Below are 12,901 nucleotides of genomic sequence, written 5' to 3' on the forward strand. Positions count from 1 at the left end.
TCGTTAAATGCTTATTATGCTACTCTATGCTGAGTTTGGGATGATGAATAAAAGCAAAAAGAAAGTCAACGTCCTGAAAGAGCTTACATTCTAATGGAAGAAATGGTGTGGGGGTAGGATAATGATAGAGATAAAGCCCAGAGAGAAATAAAGGAGTGAACATGACTGGGCTTGGACACAACTTTAAGCTGGCAGTTCTAGGAGAAAATGACCAACCAGAGGAAGCAGACACAGGGGTGAAGTGATGTCCCAGGGCAGTAGTTCCCAAACTTTTTTGGCCTACCGCCCCCCTTTCCAGAAAAAATATTACTTAGCGCCCTCTGGAAATTAATTTTTTTAATTTTAATAGCAATTAATAGGAAAGATACATGTATTAATGTTTCTACCTTTTTCATAAAATATAGTAAAGAAAGGTATAAATTAGAAACATTGAACTTTGAAATTATGAAACTATTTATTGAACTCAGAATAGAATGTAATACAAAAAAAAGTGTGGCCATCACCTCCTCACTGGATTGCTGCGGCATCCACCAGGGGGCAGTGGCGTCCACTTTGGGAATCACTGTCCTAGGGTAAAAAGGCTGTAAGGTCATGGTGGAGAAAGAAATCTGAGTAAGAAGCAGAGCCGAGAGATGAATAAAAGAGTAAATATGACTGACCTGGAAACTTCCCTTTAAATGAAGGTCCTGGGAAGAATGAACTAATCTATATTTGTGCAGTTAAATTTTTAAAATCAAAATTTAGTACTTTAAAATTAGGTCAATTAAATCAAATCTTATTAGATTTTCAGCTCATTCTAGACTGTCAAGATTTTTTTGAGATCTTGGCTTTGTTAACTGTCCTGTGTTAGGCTGCCTTTCCAGCTTCCTTTTATGTAGAAATGCAATAACCATCACAACTATGTCTTTAACAGATACCGATAAATGCTTAGCAGCATTAAAGCCAGGGATAAATTCCTGTGACACTACTAAAAATATCCTCCTAGGTTTACACTGATACATATTTAACTCACTTTGGCCGTACTACAATCTAGGCAACATCTCCCTAGCCTGACACAAGACTATCATGATACACTTAGGATTAACTAGGCCCTATCAGTTATCTGATGATGCCTTTGGTGGGCTCTACCTGTCTACTACCCTATGTAGCACTGTGAAAAAATGAATGAGCTTAGCCTGGATTGACCTATTTTTAAAGAAATTATTCTGACCTTAATAATTTTGACTTCTCTTCCTAAATGTTCACAAATCATTCCTTTAAATATAGGTTCTGGATTTTGCCAGAAATCAAAGTTAAATACATTGACACATAGTTTAAAGAATTTACCTTCTTTTTGGAAGTTGGGGACATTTGCCAATTTTCAGTTTTGAAGAATTTCTCCTATATTTTTCTGAGATCACCAACATCAGCCCAATTGTTGAACTATTTGGTACTTTTGGTAAACATTCACCATTGTCAAAAAGCATCCTGAAAATATTCATAAACAAGATTACCATCCCATACTAGGGAAAATCTGCTCTCATGGAGTAGGTTGTAATATGTCTATACCTTCTCATACTATGCAGTTCTTTCCTATAGTCTCTCATCAGTCTTCCATGAAGGGTCTACCAAATATAGTAGGGACATTCCTCTTGCTCCTTTTCTTCTGCTATACCAGTACCTCTATTCTCCATCTTACTTTCCCTACATAACCCATAATAGAGAAGCACACAGTATATGTAAAAAGTAGGATAAAGGAGTTTCTCCCAGAAGTTCTGCCAAATGCAAATCAAAATTGTACATGCTAGAGGTTTGATTCTTGATTCTTTTAATATCTTAATCATTATTGTTATTAATTTTCTTCTTTCTTCTTTGATTCTTTCACTACCTTTATTAATATTAATTTTTATTATTATCATTTGTGATTCCTCTAATACCGTAAAGGTATCATTATATGCTCCGGGCTGACCACCTATTGTCTCTTTTTCATGAATCATCATCACAGCCATAGCTAGCATTTATATAAAGCTTGCTGTATGCTAAGCCCTTAACAAATATTATCTTATTCTATGAAGTGCTATTATGATCCCTATTTTACAGATAAAGAACCTGTGGCAAACAGAGGTTAAGTGACTTACTCAGAGTCACATAGATAGTAAGCATCTGAGGCTAGATTTAGACTCAGGTCTTCCTGAATCCTGGCCCAGGACTCCATTCACTGTAGCACCTAAATTCCTCCATATATAACTAATCCAAAGCCTTAACCAATAATATTTTCCCCTGGTAATGTCTTTATAATATATTCAATCCATAATTCATCACTACCACCATGTTCCATACTAGTACCATATGCCCATGATGAGTTTTTTCATTGCTCTTTGAATAAGTTATAACTTTGATACAGCATCGACCAAAAAGTTATATTAAGAACTACTGAGTTCTTTGAGTTTAGAAGCTCCTAATATTTCTGTGGGCTGAATTGGTGTGAGAAAACTTCATGGAGAACATTAAACTTGAACTGGGTCTTGAAGGATGGAAAGGATCTAGAGAGGAGGAGGTAGGGAGAGAGTCACAAAAATCACAAAATGACAGAATTTGAGAGTTAGAAGAGACTTCACTGGCCAGCTAATGTAAAGAAATTCTCATAATAATATATCTGACAAATGATCACCCAACATGTCTGGATACCTCCAAGGAGACAGAACCCATCACCATCACCCCTGAAGAAGCACAGGCCATTTTTGTTAAGGAAACCTATATGGATAGCAAGTTCAAATTGGCCTTTTTAAAGGCTTTTATCCATCACTTCTGGGTCTGCTGTGTAGGGTCAGACAACAGACCTAATCTCTCCTCCATAGGGTGGCCCTTAAATATTGATAGATGATGTCCCTCCTGTGTCTTGTCTTCTCCAGGTTAACACACCCATTTACTCCAACTGATCCTCACACAACACAGACTCAAGGCTCTACCGTTCTGGTTGACCTCCTCAATACACTCATCTCTTTATCTCCTTAAACTGTGGGGTCCAGAAGTGAACACATGATCCCAGGTGAGGTGCAGAGAGAGCAAAGTAGTGTGGGATTACCGCTTCTCTATTTCTGAGAGCTCTATACCTTATGGTACCAAAAATAAACCCAAAATACCATCATCCTCTGTCATCCCAGCAATGGGTACTCTGCCTCCTCCAGGCAATCCCAGAGCACCTGTTTGAGTGGCTAGCTGAGTTTGCTTAAACAGCTGCTAGGATCATTTTCCTAATCTCCCATTCCAACTTCACCAGTTGATCTGCTTAGATCTTTATCTAGTAGGAAAGGCCCAAGGTTAAAGCCAGACATCATCTAGGTGGACTTCTACTCAAAGGCAAAAATCTAATTGCACCTGAACAAGTTTGGCCATTGAAAGTGGGAGAGAGGTAAAGAGAAAAATCCAGCCCACCAAATGTCTCTTTTGAAAATGTTACCTCTTCCTTCACTGTCAAATTGCAAGAGGAATTCAACTCTATGAGGCCAAGGAGGCCAAATTCCCCATTTTAACCACACACAGGTAAAGGCAATTACTCTGTGGCATCTAACTCTTTCAGTTGCCTTCACAAGAAGGAATCTTCTGCAACTGGCAAAAACTCTGAATTGCCCCCATTTTAGGCCTTACGATCATTAGGTGTTGTTTTAATGATTCACTGGCTTGCTGTTCCAACATCTTCTGCCATTGTCAAAGCTCCTTGGTGGTGAAAGTCCACCCCACAAATAAAGGAAATTATTTCCCAGGTGATAGTAATGGAATAATCCTGATTTTTTTTTAAATCAGGACAGTTCCAAATCTTCAACATTATTTTGGATCCCATTCTCTTCCTTAGAATTCTCATCTTCTGCAGGGTTACTTTAACACATCCTCCAATGAAATGTCTAGGCCACAGATCATGATACCCACCTGCAACCTATTGGTCCCCAATCACAATAATCTTACCTTTTTCACCTGTGCTGTTACTAGATTCATAAACTCTTCTTCTGTCCTCAAAATATGGTTTTTAAAAACCAGAAATTCATTCATCTCTGCTCCTAACTTTGAAAACCACAAGGAGAATTTATCTTCATTTTCCTTATGTGACAATCCAGCTTTCATAAAACCTCTTTAAAAAAAAGATACTGAATTTACTATATTTTTACTTTCTCGTGTCAAATTCCTTAAACATCCATCATTCTAACCATACTGGGTGAATAGAGCTTCCCAATTCTTCTCCACTGAGAGAGCTGCCCAAACACCCCTAACCATGTTTTAATATTAGGATTCCGGGGTCCCTTATCTACCCACCCAATCACCCAAAGTTCCCTTTCTTCCATGCCACCCTTCCCTCACTTCAGCACTGAATTTAACCATTACAAATAACGCCTGCCTACTTCAACAATTATTCTGGACCAGAACTAACTCATTTGGGCTTACAGTTAAAATTCTATGAGATATTCATGGACTATTAAATGCAATTTTAAAAAATTTACTGTGTTAAGAACTAAAGATAAAAAGAATACAGCTTCTAAGGTTTAAAAACTAATAATGCTTCTGAAGTGGCTACACCCCTCCACCTCTGAATTTACCATGGCAACTGGTCCTGCTGGGTCAGAACGGCATCCTCGGAGGGCAAAGGCAGCTCCTCAAACACTTCCAATCATCACCTCCCCACAGACTGCACCTTTTTATACTTTAAGACATAAGGCCATCCTCCTCACCTTCTTAAAGGGAAACCAGCCTAGTCTATGCAATACAGGTGATGCTCCTGCCACGGAATTAAAAAGCAAAAAAGTCACATAAACATAAAAAGTAAAAGCAATTGTATTTTACAATCGGATCTTATAAAAGCCAGATCTGAGGCGTCTAGTTATTATATTTACATCTATACATAATTAATTATGGAATCTATATTTTATATATATACATAGATATATAGTTATTCTAATAATCTCTCTTAAGAACCCACCCTTCCCTTACCAGTCCCAGTGGGAAAAGCCAAGGCTTTGTTTTTTTCCAAGTGTTTGGGATTGTGTTAACCTGCAATTCTCTTGCACATCTTTAAAAGCCTGTCAGGTTGTCAAAGAAAATAACAGCAACAAAATAATGTAAACTTTTATGAGATCAGTAGAGAAATCCAAGGACTGAGAAAAATTTGAGATCATAATCAAACTGAACTCTCCCCTAGATGAGAATTGCATTGCTTGTCAGTGTCCTATGAGATAATTAAGGGACAATGTTACATCATTTGAAAAGATATTGCCTCCCATTAACATGTCATGGAATGAGCAGGTAGGTGGCAGAGAGGATAGAGAGCCAGACATGAAGTCAGGAGGACATGGGTTCAAATTTGACCTCATACAACTTCCTAGCTGTGTGGCCCTGGGCAAGTCACTTAGCCCAGTTTGACTCAGTTTCCTCATCTGCAAAATGAACTGAAAAAGGAAATGGCAAACCACTACAGGATCTTTGCCAAGAAAACCCCAAATGGGGTCAATGAAGAGTCAGACACACCTGAAAAAAGACGACTAAACAACAAGGGACTTGTCTCCATATTATCTCCTCTTAGGCTATGAATGTCTGAGAGCAGAGTCTGGGATTTTTTGCCTTTCTTTGAATCCCCAGTACCTGGCACAGAGTAGGTACTTACTGACTGACTGACTAACCTCCTATATTTAAAGACTTTGGATGATAGAAGTTAATGATCAATGTTAAAAAACCTGCAAATTAGTTTTCTAAAAATTTTCTGTGTTCTTTCTCACTATCATCAACCCTGAACTTCCATTTTTTTTTTATCTTAAAACATAGATAATAACACTTCTATAAGTATATTATTACACGTATCCCTTCCACATCTCAGGGGCTTGGGGTGCAAGGCTCCTGTCATCTGGAAAATCTAAATCAAATTTTGTGGCCTTTCCTTCATACCAGAGAAGTCTGAATTTTTTCTTTTTATTTTATGGGGTATTTACAGTATCTTATATGCATTTATGAGTTACTAAACTTCTTAAGATATCTCTACCTTTCTAGCTTTTGTGTGTCCTCTGCTGATTTTTACATTCTTTTCACAAACTAAATTTTTATTTATTTTAACTTTTTTTTAAGTCTGTATATTCATGGCATAAAAAGATAAAATATGTTGATATTATACAATACCATACTCATATTTTATGCGTTTCTGAGTTTCTAAACAACTTTCTTCTGTGTAGTCTGCTGGCCTTTGTGTATCCTCTGCAGATTCCACAAAACTCCCCCAAAATTCTCATTTACTCTTTATGCCTACCTGCAGTATATTGAAACCTCCATAGGGAAATTTGTAATGTGGAAAGGATACCTATATTTTTTTTCTTTCTCTCTCTCTTTCTCTTCCTTCTTTCCTTCCTTTCTTCCTTCCTTCCTCTCTTTTCTTCTTCCTTCCTTCCTTTTTTTCTTAGACTTATCAGTGTGATGGAGGGAAAAGGATCAATACCTTAATACCAGCACATTGGAATGCCAGGTTTCTATGCTCCCTTGTAGTCGCCAGAGTAGATAAGAGAGTATCCGTGACAGAAGGGAGATTGAGAGGGGATGTGTGGCAAAATGACCTAGAACATGGTGTTTGTATAACTGCTAGTGATATGTTTCTTATGCCTCTGGCAAGATAATCAGAGATTGGGGTGGGGGGCCCTTATACCCTTCAAATTATACCACATAGGCAGTCAAGTGTCATCAGTGCCTAGGCATAAAACTTGCCCTCCTGACTCCATTTGGAACATTATCTCTTTTATTCAGTTTTGCTGGCATTTTTGGTGGGAGAAAGAGGGAGAAAAGAGAGGAAAGGATGAAAGGGAGAAGTTCTGCCTGACTATCTTTAACTCTGGCCTTTTGACTGACTAGTTCTGAATAAAATGTATTTCCTCAATCTAAGTCAAATTTATATCATTAATACCATCTCAAGTTCCTAAAAGACTGAGACACTAAGATAAATGTATGGGTGTTGAAATAAAATGTGGTTTCAGAGGGCTCACATAGTCCTATACTGTCCCCAAATTCTCCACTTTTGAATTTAGCCAAGGCCCAGCCCAGCCAATATAGATGCAGATATTTCTTGGTACCTAAATAAAAACACTAGAAAGATGGAAATCAGTGCTGTGTATTTTAGGAATATGTATCTAGCTATTGGGGCAGCTAGGTGGCCCAGGGAGTTAGAGTGCCAGGCCTGGAGTAAGGAAAACTCATTTTTCTGTATTTAAATCTGGCTTCAGACTTACTGGGGAGATCACTTAACCCTGTTTGCCTCAGTTACTCATCTGTAAAATGAGCTTAAGAAGGAAACAGCAAACCACTCCATTATCTCTGCCAAGAAAACCTCAAATAGGGTCATGAAGAATCAGACATGAAAAGTCAGACGTGAAAAAGAGTGAATGAAAAATTCATAAAGAGTAAGTTTAGGGGGAAAGATAATGAGCTTGGTTTTGAATGTGAGTGCTGGTAGGTCAAGGAGTAGAAAAATACTAAAGACAATTAGAGATGAGGAGCCAGAAGCAAGGGAGAGACTGAAGTATTCTTGATGAATGATGAAACGAGGTCCTGTAAGAAAAGGAAATTGGTTATGGATAGGTGAAATCAACAAATCCATGAAAGGCAGCATGGTCAAGTGAATGGGGTACCCCACCTGGAGTCAGAAAGACTTTGTTTCAATCCTGCCCTTAGATATTTAACTAGTCGTACAACCCTGAGCAAGTCACTTGACCACTCTGTGCCTCAGTTTTCTCATCTGTAAAAATCAGATCAGATATGATAAATCAGATATCTATCTCAGATATGATAGTTCCCTTCAGCCATAAACCTATAATTCTATGATCTTCTAAATCTTTTTGAATACAGATTTCTTTTGTACTTTGCTAGATCCAATGCCTATTCTTTCTCATTTCATTCTATGGTATAGAGCAATTGTGAGAAATCCAACAGCAGAAGTTTATTATCCTTTCTCTTCAGTCTCAAGTCAACCAGACCAAATATATAGAGTTCAGAGTCAATAGTGCTGAGGGACAGAGAGATGCTTTCCCATTGATCTATGAGTCAGGAGACCTAGACGTTTAACATTTGAAATTCTGACTTGAAATCAAAGCCTTTTCTTGCCTTTTCTACAGTCCTGTAGCGTCAGGAACACATGGAGTTCCCAGATGCTCAAGCTCATCATTATGAGTGATGTAGCTGATGTGACGCCGGGAGGGTCATTCCCTCCAGTAGTTTCCCTGTGGAGCATCAGTAGGCCAGGTGGCCCTGTTAGGTGGCTCTTCTCTCAAACTATTCAGTGTGATGTTTTTCTCCCTTGCTCTCTCTCTTAGCTGTCTATTATCTCCAACACTGACATTAATACTATCCCTCTTCAATAAATGCTTCCAGCTTTCTTTGTAAATAGTATAGGCTGAGCCCAGAGGAAACAATCACTTTCTTGTGAATACAATCCTTTGCAGAGAACAAATGCAACTAACAACTCTTTCTTCTTAGCTCACCTGTAAAGAAGGGTTGGGGTGGTGGGAGTTACAACAGCAATATGGCGGCTCATTAAGCCCATTTCTTCTGTACCTTTCCTTGCTGCCAACAAGCATGTCCTAATGTGCCTCATCCTTAAAAATCTCTTACATGACCCCACTGGCATTCCTTCAAGTTCTTAGTCCTAATCTATTCAAAGCCAAATTTCTAGGGAAAAAAATCTATAATTGGGATTCCCAGCTGCACTTTTCTCATTCATTTCTCTACCCTTTAGAGGTTACTTCCAACCTTGTTATTCCAAAGTTACTCATACACTACCTTCTGAAAGAGGCACCCCACACAGAATCCCCCTCCCCATATCAGAGCGTAAAGCTCTCCCAGCTCAAAGTATTGTGGGAAACATAGTCTACCATATGCCCCTATAGTTCATGTTCACTTGACATTTACTCATATGGAGCTTATATCTGTCCATATGAGTAAATGCAAGTGAACAATTCAAAGGGAAGCAGTCAGAGGTCCCACCAGAGTCTCAGCATTCCAACACTCCTCCATGAACCAGAAGAGGTCCTCACCAGACGCCCTCTTCCACCGAAGACTTCAAGGGGTCACTTATGCGTCACTTTCTGTCCCTCCCTCCTAATTTGCATGTCTAATCACAATAGACAATTCTCATAAACCGCCTAGGGGGTGGGTCAGTTGATTCTGATTCGTCCCTCACTCTAGCACACGTGAGTTATGGACCTCCCAGAATTAGAGGTGTTCTCACCTTTGGTAATTAAATCTAAAGATGGGCAGTGTAGACTTAATCTAATTATTACACATGGTGAGGCAGTGACTGTACAATTCTGCCTCACAAATTCAATTCTTACATAAGTCAAGACATCACTCATCAGGTTGTCATTGGTCCTCTTTGAAAATTAAGACGAACAACAACATTCATATTAGACTTTCAAAAAATAATTGTTGAATGAATAAGGGAAAGGGAAAAGAGATGGAAGAAAAAGAAAGGAGAAAAGTAAAAAGGTAAATATGGGTAATAAAACACTTTTATGGCAATAAAATATAAATATAAAGCACTTTCCTTTGAGGCACTTGGTGCATTAGTATCCCCAGTTCACAGATGAAATAATCAAGGCTCAAAAAGGTTAAGTGATTTGCCCCTAGTCATATAACCAGTGAGCCAGAACCCACTTAAAGGTAGATCCTTCAAATTCCATATCCAGTGATTTTTCTACTAAACATGCACTATCTTGGGAATGAAAATAGAGGTTAGGTTGGAGAATTACTATTGGTTAAAAGGAGTTCCATTAAAGCATACTTTTCACTGGGTCATTTCCTTTCTTAAGAAGTTCCAGTGGGTCCTAATAATCTCTAGGAGTAGGTGCAAACTCTTTCATTTGGAATTTAAAGCTCTTTCTCAGTCTAATACCAGTCCACCTTTCTAGACTTATTTACACACTTTATATTGCTTTCCTTCATGCACTTCATATATTCCAGTCAAACTATCTGGCTTGCTATTCCCCAATCTCCCACCACCATACCTTTGCACAGATTTGCCCCCTTACCTAAGATGTTCTCCCTTCTCACCTGCACCTATTAGAATTCCAAACTTCTTTCAAGGCTCAACTTAGATGCTATTACTTCCTATGCAAGTTCTTTCCAAATTAAGCTCCTCTCCCCATTAATGTTTCCTCTTCAAAAATTACAGTGTTTATTCGTCTGTATACATGATCTATTCTTCCAACTGGAATTGAAGCCACCTAAGAATGTGGAGAAAGTTTTTTTTTCTTTATAATATCAGTGCCAAGCAAAGTGCCTAGCAAAAAGGAAGCTTTAAAAATTGTTTATTGAATTGATGTGAGGATTCTCCTATGTCTGAATATGTCACAACCATCAAGAGTGTTTCTTACTAAGGGGACCTACAGAAAAGGACATTTTGGCCAAAATGCGAGCACATCTGATACAGATGCAAACAATTACAAGAATTAGGGATGTTGAACCACTTGTCCAAACACAAAAAAATATTGTTTTTATTTTCAACATATTTTATTAATGTTTTTGTTTTATATGAAATATCTGATATAGAAATGTTGTCTGAGGACATCACAACATTCTGTCCTTCTAGTCTCTTGCTTCTTTGCAATGAAGGGGGGTTTCATTGTTTACTTTTTTCTCTTGGAACTTTCTTGGTTTTTCCATTACTCAGAGTTCAAATTCCTTCCAGAAATCTTTTCATTCAGTATTTTACCATCTTGGATCTCTTTTTTTTTTTACTCTGTTTATTACTACATATTTCTCTGAATTACTCATTTCATCATTTCTTACCACACAACAATATTCTATTGCATTCATATATTTTTCATTTGCATTCATTGCATTCATATTGTTTTTCAACCATTCCCCAATAGATTTAGGGTGCAGAATGATTTATATATTTTTTTATTTGTGGCCATTGAGGGATCCGTTTTGCTTGTCTATGCCTATTTTTTAAAAGAAATTTATTTTTCCATTCTTCTCCCACCCCAATGGAGTGGAGATATGGGAGTGGAAGAAAGAGAAAATAAATTTCTTGTTTTGTTTTTTTTTGTTTGTTTTTGAGAGGCGGGGAAAGTAATGCTACAGATGTGAAATGTTGCATGCACTCTCAGATGAGTATATTATTATCATTATTTAACTGCTCTAATTTGTTATAAGAGATGCCACACAACATGTGAATAATCTATAAATATTCTTTTTTTAATTAACAAAACTTTTTAAAAATATATGAGTACCCACCCATTTTATTTCTAGTTTTTTGCTAACACAAATAGTGGCTAATATGAATTATTTGTTATATATTGACACTCTGTTTCTATCTCATTTTTTTCTTGGGGTATATGCTTAATCTGGGCAGCTAGGTGGTGCACTGGATAGAGCAATAGGACTGGACTCAAAGTCATGAGTTCAAATCTGGCCTCAGACAATAACTGTATGTCCCTGGGCAAGTCACTTAACCCTATTTGCCTCAATTTTCTCATCTGTAAAATGAGATGGAGAAGGAAATAGCAAATCACTCCAGAATCTTTGCCAAGGAAACCCCAAAAAGGATCACAAAGAGTAAGATACAACTGAACAACAATAAAATATGCTCAGTGGTGAAGTTGCTGTATAAAAAACATAAACTGTGTAGCTGTTTTTCTTGCATAATTCCAGAATAGTTGGACCATTTTACAACTCCAACAACTGATCAGTTGCCTGTCTTCCCAGAGTCCTTCCAGCCTTAATTTTCTCATCTTTTTTCATTTTTGACAATTTCAATAAGAACTATTTTTTATGAGAGTGATTTTTTCTAAGGAAAATAGAAATATAAATGTCACTTATTGTGTTTCAATTAGTCGCTTTTCCTTCCTTATTAGTGAGCTTAAGTTATTAGGAAAAAATATCCAAGGAGATATCTGAGATACAAATTTCCAAGTTAAGTCATCTTAGACTTTTAAGTTTTAGGGACCTTCCACAATTCAGACAAATATAGGTATCCCATACCCCGCTATAGCAAAAATACACAAATATAAATTTAGGCAAGTGCTATTCTTTTGGCAATTTCATGAATTGACTGTTCTAGTTTTCAGGATGAGGACTTGAGTTAAAGAAGTTAAGAGATGGCAGGATTATCTTCCTTTGCATGATGGTTTTTATATTGAAAACATATATCAAATAGAGAGAGCTCTATTAGGAATATGAAGAACTTTAGAAGTTGAAGACACCATAAAGATTGTCTAGATGGCTCTTCTGATTAAGTTGGTGGCAGGAAAGGTCCTTCTTGTTGTTGTTTGGTTGTGTCCAACTCTTCGTGACCCTATTTGGGGCTTTCTTGGCAAAGACAGTGGAGTGGTTTGTCACTTCCTTCTCCAAATCATTGTATAGAAGAGGAAACTGAGGCAGACATGGTGATTTGACTTGTCCAAGGTCACGCAGCTAGTAGGCCAGATTTGAATTTATGAAAACAAGTCTTTCTGACTCCATACTCAGCACCCAGTGAAAGGTCCTAAACCAGCCCATTTCCTATGAGAAACAACTCCATTAAATATTTTTTCTTTTTTTCCCTTTTTTTATTATTAGACATTTATTAATATTTGTTTTTAACCTGTTTACATACTTTATGCCCCTACTTTCCCCTTCTCCCCCCCGCTCACCCCCCACCCATAGCCAACGCACATTTCCACTGGTTGTTAACATGTGTCCTTGTTCAGGGTCTATTTCCCATTCATGTCCGCCTCAGCCCATGCATTCAAGCAATTGTTTATCTTATATGTTTCCTCTCCTGCAGTCCTTCCTCTGAATGTGGGTAGCATCTTTACCATAAATCCCTCAGAGCTGTCCTGTGTCACTGCATTGTTGCTGGTACAGAGGTCCATTACATTCGATTTTACCACAGTATATCAGTCTCTGTGTACAATGTTCTTCT

Source organism: Gracilinanus agilis, chromosome 5, assembly GCF_016433145.1.
Source record: "Gracilinanus agilis isolate LMUSP501 chromosome 5, AgileGrace, whole genome shotgun sequence".
Classification (NCBI taxonomy): Eukaryota; Metazoa; Chordata; class Mammalia; order Didelphimorphia; family Didelphidae; genus Gracilinanus; species Gracilinanus agilis.